This window comes from Nematolebias whitei, chromosome 23, assembly GCF_014905685.2.
Source record: "Nematolebias whitei isolate Nwh7 chromosome 23, NemWhi1, whole genome shotgun sequence".
In the NCBI taxonomy this organism is placed as follows: domain Eukaryota; kingdom Metazoa; phylum Chordata; class Actinopteri; order Cyprinodontiformes; family Rivulidae; genus Nematolebias; species Nematolebias whitei.
In genome coordinates, this window is record NC_056520.1 from 17,036,893 (window position 1) to 17,044,860 (window position 7,968).

General features: G+C 42.1%; 1 protein-coding gene across 1 annotated transcript in view; it reads right to left on the minus strand.

The window, feature by feature from the left end:
• The window catches only part of LOC119429081 (inactive dipeptidyl peptidase 10), a 142,578-nt gene that overhangs the window by 90,361 nt on the left and 44,249 nt on the right, over positions 1-7,968 (minus strand). The gene's annotated exons all lie outside the window — the stretch shown is intronic.

Here is a 7,968-nt window from a genome sequence, read left to right on the forward strand (position 1 = left end):
GGACACACTGGTAGACAGTGATGGACACAGTGGTGGACACAGTGTTGAACACACTGGTAGACAGTGATGGGCACAGTTATGGACACAGTGATGGACACAGTGGTGGACACAGTGACATACTGTATATGTCACTGAGTGTTTCTAATAGATACACAAAGTGATGCGGGTGAAAACACTGACTTTTGTTTTTAACAGTGTAATTTGATACAATGAAATAGTTTAAAATGACCTCGCTTGTTTAGTTTCAGTTCAGAGTAAAATCACACACGGCTCATCTAGACGGAGCTGTGATTGTTGGCAAAAGAGCTGTCAGACTACAACGTTAAACGGTACAATCTGAGCGTTTGGATTGCCCAGCCTTTCGGCTCTTATCAGCCGCAGAATTGTTTCTCTTTCCATCGTCTAACTAATCAAGAGTCCTCGAGCTTCCAGAAGAAGTCTCGACAAAGCAGCGCTGCTCGGCCAGTGAAAATCCAAACACCTACTGCGAATGAAAATAAACACAGAGCTAAATCTCAGGGTGTATCCTTGTCCGTTCATGTACGTTATCCCATTTTTAATAAACAATTTAAAAACACAAAATTAGCTAAATGTTTACAACTTGAAACTAAGCAAAAGTGAACGCTAAATTTTTAAATTAGGAATAAAAACGGCATCAGTAACACAACTGAAGGTCGTTTTGGTGGTTACCATCCAATCACGCTCTGACATTCATAAACACGCTGATCACTCCAGTTCATTTAGTTTGAGAAAGGAAAGAGGAAAAGATCTGAGTGACTTTGAAAAAGGGTTCATTGCTGGGCCACAGATGGAAGGAGCCGCGGCCGCAGACTCCTCCAGGCGACTGTTTCCATCCGAACAGGGACTAAAGGCACGTGTACGGCAAAGACATCGGTGTGAGGGGGGGGCTCTAAAGTGCACGCCTGAATCCTCCTGCATTAGTGTAAAGTGGCGAGCCGAAGAGCAACACTTCATCGTGCTGAGGCTAAATGAAGCTGTTCGGACAGCACGCTGCGTTAAAGTAATATGACATCTTAATAATGGTATTTTTCATTTACTGTGTAAAAGCCTGGAGTCAGAACTCTAACCCGAGTGGTGGTCACTTAATCTAAAGTTCCTGGAAATATGATTCTTACAAGCACTTTATTCAAGCACACAACGTAAAGAAGAAACAATCACAGCTGAGATACAAGCGCTTTACTTTCAGTCTTACCCAAAGATCTTCTTCTTTCGGCTTTTCCCTCTTCAGCGGTCACAGCAAGTTATTCTCCTCCACCTCACTCTGTCCACTGCATCCTCTGTCCTTACTCCATCTCCATGTTCTCTCTAACTGCATCCATGTATCTCCTCTTTGTCTTTTTCCTGGCAGCTGCATTTCTAACATCCTTCTACCAATATACCCACTGTCCCTCCTCTGGACATGTCCAAACCATCTCAGTCTGGTCTCTCTAACTTTATCTCCCAGTTGTTCAACGTGTGCTGTACGTCTGATGATCTCATTCCTAATCTTATCCATCCTTGTCACTCCTAAGGAGAACCTCAACATCTTCATTTCTGCCATTTCCAGTTCTTTCTCCTGTCTTTTTGTCAGTGCCACTGTCTCCAGACCATACAACATAGCTGGTCTCACCACTGTCTTGTAAAATTTTCCTTCAACTTTTGCTGACACCTTTTTGTCACAAATCATCCCTGAAACTTTTCTCCATCCACTCCATCCTGCCTGGACTCTCTTTTTCACTTCTTTACCACATTCCCCATTTTCCTGGACAGTGGACCCCAAGTACTAGAAGTCCTGCACCTTTGTGACCTCTGCTTGTTGTAGCCTCACTGTTCCACCTCCTCCCTCTCATTCACATACATGTACTCTGTCTTATTATGGCTGACTTTCATTCCTCTTCTTTCAAGTGCATATCTCCACCTCTCCGAGTTCTCTTCCACCTGTTCCCTGTTCTCACCACAGATCACAATGTCATCTGCAAACATCATAGTCCACGGATGAACACGTAAAAAAAGGCAGTTTTCAACTACAGTAGGCCCTTGATACTTCGCGGTTCGACATTTGCGGACTCGCTCTTTTGCGAGTTTTCAACGTAAAATTGTACATGACACCCGATTGTCAATTTGAATATTACTCATATGAAAAACAAAACAAACAAACAAACCAAAAAAATAAATACTTCGGAAAGTTTTCTTTCAATAAGCTACACAAGTCAAAAGAACTACACGGCCCAGAAGCCAACCGGACGCCGCTTTCTGCCGAAATTCAAAGAACAGCAACGGAGGGAGCAAATACTAGCGGAGAAACCGATGTGGTAAAAATGGTTTTGCAACGCAAAGTCAGAAGTAACGATCTTTCTATTGAGCTCACAGAACTGGCAGGAAAGTCGCAAATAATCCTGAAGTTGAACTCATCCTTCAAGTTGTAGTAGTACAGTCACTGGTGAGTACACTTACAAATTTTTGCAGTACTGTACAGTACATATACGTATGTTGTTAAAATTACGTACGTTTAAGAGTTTAGAACATGGTTAAGAATATTTCAAGCTTAAAGGAAGGGTTTATAAAACCTTAAAATATAAAATAAATATAGCATTCCTACGTCGCGGTTTTCTGCCTATCACGATGGTGTCTGGAACGTAACCCCAACGATAATCGAGGGACTACTGTACTTCCAAAAGCTCTTGTGAAGCGCACTGGCTCTTGAATTGGGTTGACTCCAATCAGTTGTAGAGATCCAACCAATGATTACTTTGAGAGTTTTATTAATTTGTTCAGTGGTTCAGCAGATATTTTGCTAACAGACAGGACTGACTCCAACAGTTAATGGCAAAGTGTTAAAAACATTTCTTGCTCAATCAGTCAGCTCTTAAAGTTTAAGTTCGAAATCCCTCTCAGTTCTCACCAGCTGCTTGCTATGTACAGTCAGCTGTGGCAGCCATCTTGAATCAAGTTGACTCTTGTATGATAATAGTTTTTGGATGTACAAGTACATCCACTGATTTTGTTCTGTTAGTTTCATTAAAATCTGTGCAGTGCAGTGTTTCCATTAGATCAGCTCCCTTGGCGGGGGCGCTCATCTTTTTTTTTGTCGACGGAGATGGGGTGGGGGAGGATGGGACAGGGTCACGTCTGTATTGATCGCCTGCTAGCTTAAAGCCACGTTGCTGCCGGTTTTTATCTGGGAGGGTCACAAATGTGTTTAGCGCTACGCTGTTGTTGCTAATTGTCGACGGGGTGGGTATGGGTAGCGGAGCGGTACGTCAGTAGCATTTTTGCTAGCGCGTATGTATTGTGCCCCACACTACATCAATACCGATAGTTGTCTATGGGGTGGGGGGGGAGATCAGGGGTGTCATAGACAGGGAGCTCGGTAGTGTTGACAGGGCGGGACACCCTGTTTGTATAATAGTAGGGGAAACACTGCAGTGTTTCATGAGATATTTTGCTAACAGGACAAAAAAACGAATGCACAGACTCAGGAAAAAACATTATCACCCACCTTTCAGTGGTGGGCAATAAATATGTTAATTATGACCCTTTTGGCCTTCCGTACTTCCACCCCTCACTCTCTCCTGCTGCTGTGGCTCAACAGGAAATGTTTCCAGTCAGCTCTATAAGCTCCAGTGTTTGTTCTGAACGAACCATTCTTGCTTTGCTTTGATAAAGAGTGCTTTAGATTCCATTTATTTTCCCAGCGGCGCAGAAGATAAGAGGTGGGAAATGTGTCCAGAGCGATCAGTATCACACATGCGACTGTGGAAATGGTTCCATCAATAAAAGACATGTCTCACACAGAGCTCACACACACACACACACCACCGAGCCATTCACTCCTCTGTATTAGTCCAACATGTCGGAGCTAATCCTCGACATGCTCTCAGTGGGCTTCGTCTCGCACAGCTCACTGAGACGGTGTGTTAATCAGAATCAAAGCAGGCGAGGAAATCAAGTGTGTGCGCCGGTGTTTACCGCTGGGTGTGCAGGAGGGAAAGAACGATTATCAACGCATAAAAATCAGATCGTTAAAAAAAGAACAGGCTCAAATTGAGGTTGAGTTGTATCACCTTGTCTGCAACAACACTGCTATAATAATATGATTGTCACATTGGGATATCATGACACATTCATGTTTATCGTTTTTTTTATATAAATACCTTCATATACCTGCTTACCATACCTGCTTTGCGCTGCTCAAGGTGGCTGCATGTTGGAGCAGCTCTGTTACTTTCATTCTGAGATTTTGCTTTTGGAAACTTTAATTCCTCCTTTTCTGGATGTAAATCACATTTTTTGGATGATTGTTTCCTCTGGTATCAGATGCTGTGCAGCTGGAAGGATTTTTACTGAATTTTTTTTTTGTTTTGGACATTTGTTATGATGCGTAACCATGGCAACAAGGCAGTTTTCTACAACCAGGAGAAGCTGATTAACATCTCAAAAGCTCAAATAATATCTCAACTACAGCCCCAAATCTCAAATGAGTTAAAAAGGAGGCTCCGTGGATGCATTCTCATCTACCTGCTAGCTGTGCTCGAGTGCCTGACCACTGAGATCCTGGAACTAGCAGGAAACACGGCTCATGACAGCAGAAGGACAGGATCATTCCTTGGCACCTACAGTTGGCTGTACGCAGCAACGAGAAGCTCGGCAGACTGCTGGAAGGAGTGGCCATCGCTCTAGGAGGAGTTCTGCCCAGCATTCAGGCGGTCCTACAGCCCGGGGGAACCGAGAGGCCAGCAGAGTCTGGGTGGACGGATCGGACGGCTTCTGCAGCCAGTTTCTTAGGATCCACTGTGGGATGGACCTTTACAAGAGATCCTTCCTGTCTACAGCCATCAGTATCTGTAACATCTCTTAACGAAATGAGGATAACGAGTTACAACAACAAATAATTTCCATTTGGGATTAATAAAGTATTTTTGAATTGAATATTGCTGACACTAATAAAGACTAACTACAAGCTAAGGTCACATGTGTTCACAATTTTTGCTTTTAAAAAAAGTTATTGCAGTTCCACACAATTTGCAGTTTGTATTGTCTACCTCTGCTTTAAAAGAGGCTGAAAACACGTACAGCTCATCAAAAATAAAAAATAAATCAATTCAATTCAATTCAGTTTATTTGCAGTATATAGCGCCAAATCACATGGCACTTTACAGGAACATTCACATACATAGAAAAGCCAATTAGTAAAGTTCTCTATCTCTATCAGATCAGTGTGAGCCTGTGTTTAATTCAAGAGAAAGTTGGGAAGAAGAAAATAAAAACTAGGGATGCACGATATTATCGTCATGGCATCAGTATCAGCCGATATTAGCGATAAAGTTAAATATCAAATATTGGGCATTCCATCAAAATAACTCACCAATATAAAAGGCTTCTCTTTTAAGTTAATTTTTAATTTAAGAAACACAAATGTATCTATTAATGCAAGGGGTGTGCCGATAAATCAGCCGGCCAATTTATCAGCCTCGATTTCCTTAATTTTGGGAAATCGAACGATACTTGCATTAGAAACGGATTTTACCGATTTTTATATATTTTTTTGTAGTTTTAACAACAATTGTCTAAACTTCATTTATATTTCAGAGCACTATCTCATGGCCAATTAAAACAGCTTTGTATTGTTTCTAGGATATTGTTCAAGGGTATGTTTTTCAATAAAATAATATTGGAAAATTTAAGTTGCGTTGTGACCTTATAACACCTGACAGTGTCGCTTATAAAATAAAATGGGTATCGGCCAAAATCAGAATCGGCAGGTCAGACTTTTTAGAAATCTATGATCGGTCAGAAAACTGCAATTGGCGCACCCTAATTAACGCACTACTACTTACGTGCTTTTCACTTGTCACTTGTGAACGAGTTGAATTTAGATTTGTGAAAATGTATAAATTTGCACTGTTCGAGTGTTGTCGTTGTGTTAGTCAGCGTTAATGTCATGAATAAATTTGACATTAAATATAATCCAAATTGAAGTGTTACATCATTTTCAGCCCCCTTTTTGACATCTGCATTTGGTAGCAGGTCAAACTGACAAAGACCATGCAGAATAATGTAGTATTTTAATTCCACAGCAGAGAAAGCTATGCAGTCTCTATAAGTAGGTCTAGGAAAAACAGCCGAGATAGTGTAGGGGCAGGGCAGCTGACCCAGGACCTGAAGGTCATCTCATGGTGTCAATGAGCCGGACACCCCATTCCCAGTTGCTCCATGGGCACCTCCAAAGGCCGCCCATTGCTCCATCTGGTAGTGGATGGGTTAAATGCATAGAGCCAATTTCGCCATTATATGGGAACATACAATGATGACATTACATACACATTATCTGCATTTGGTAGCAGGTCAAACTGACAAAGACCATGCAGAATAATGTAGTATTTTAATTCCACAGCAGAGAAAGCTATGTAGTCTCTGTAAGTAGGTCTAGGGAAAAAATATTGGTATTGATATCGGTTATTGGCCAAACAAGTTTTAACATATTGGCATATCGGCCAAAAATCTAATATCGTGCATCCCTAATCAAAACAAAAAATAATAAACTAAAGACACATACTTTCTTAGAAATACATATTGCCTGTCGCCTTTCACACCAGACTAAGTAAGGTCCTGCAGCGTTGCGAAACGATGGAGTTGTAGCCGGGCTGCCAAACATGCGTTCTCTCCGAACATAAGCGTAGAAAGTCAAGAGGTGCTTCCGATTTGCGCACCACACAAATCACAGCTGTGCAGTACTGATGAAGCATGTGTGTGAGGTTTGTGGTAAGATGGTACCCAAACGCAGACAGATGGGAGGAGCTCGAAAAATGAATTCAAAAAGGCTTTACTAAACAAAGAAAAACTAAAGGCTGACGTGGCAAGCAAAGTACAACTAATAGGAAAACTCAGATGATCATGGGAATATAGATAAACAGGAAACACAAACCTTGAGGAGATGGAAATGAATGAATGAAGAACTGATGAGGTGAAACAGAGACTGAATAAGTAGAGCAGAGATAAGTGGTTAATGGAAACATCTGGATGATTACTGAGTGGGTATAGGTGAGGCACATGAACTAGAAAAACATGGAGGAACTTGACTGAGGGTAAATGACAACCGGCACAAGGAACACTGGGAAGCCGGTGCTGAACAGACAATGAAGTACAAAAACACAGACTGGACAAGATCTAAACAGAGAAGGAAAAGAACAGTAATGAAGTAAAAGAGTGATCAGGTTGTCTTCTTCTTTCGGCTTTTCCCTCTTCAGGAGTCACCACAGCAAGTCATCCTCCTCCATCTGTCCTCTGCATCCTCTGTCCTCACTCCAACTACCTCCATGTCCTCTCTAACTGCATCCCTACATCTCCTCTTTGTCTTTTTCCTGGCAGCTGCATTTCTAACATCCTACTACCAATACACCCACTGTCCCTCCTCTGGACATGTCCAAACCATCTCAGTTTGGCCTCTCTACCTTTATCTCCCAGTTGTTCAACCTGTGCTGTACCTCAGATGATCTCTTTCCTAATCTCATCCATCCTTGTCAATCTTAAGGAGAACCTCAACATCTTCATTTCTGCCACTTCCAGTTCTTTCTCCTGTCTTTTTGTCCATGTCTCTGTCTCCATATCATATAATATAGCTGGTCTCACCACAGTCTTGTAAACTTTTCCTTTGACCTTTGTTGGCACCACTTTGTCGCAAATCACTCCTGAAACTTCTCCATCCACTCCATCCTGCCTGGACTCTCTTCTTCACATCTTTACTACATTCCCCATTTTCCTGGACAGTAGATCCCAAGTACTTGAAGTCCTGTACCTTTGTGACCTCTGCTCCTTGTAGCCTCACTGTTCCACCGGCCTCCCTCTCATTCAAACACATGTACTCTGTCTTACTACGACATTCCTCTTCTTTCCAGTGCATACCTCCACCTCTCCAAGTTCCCTTCCACCTGTTCCCTGTTCTCACCACAGATCACAATGTCATCTGCA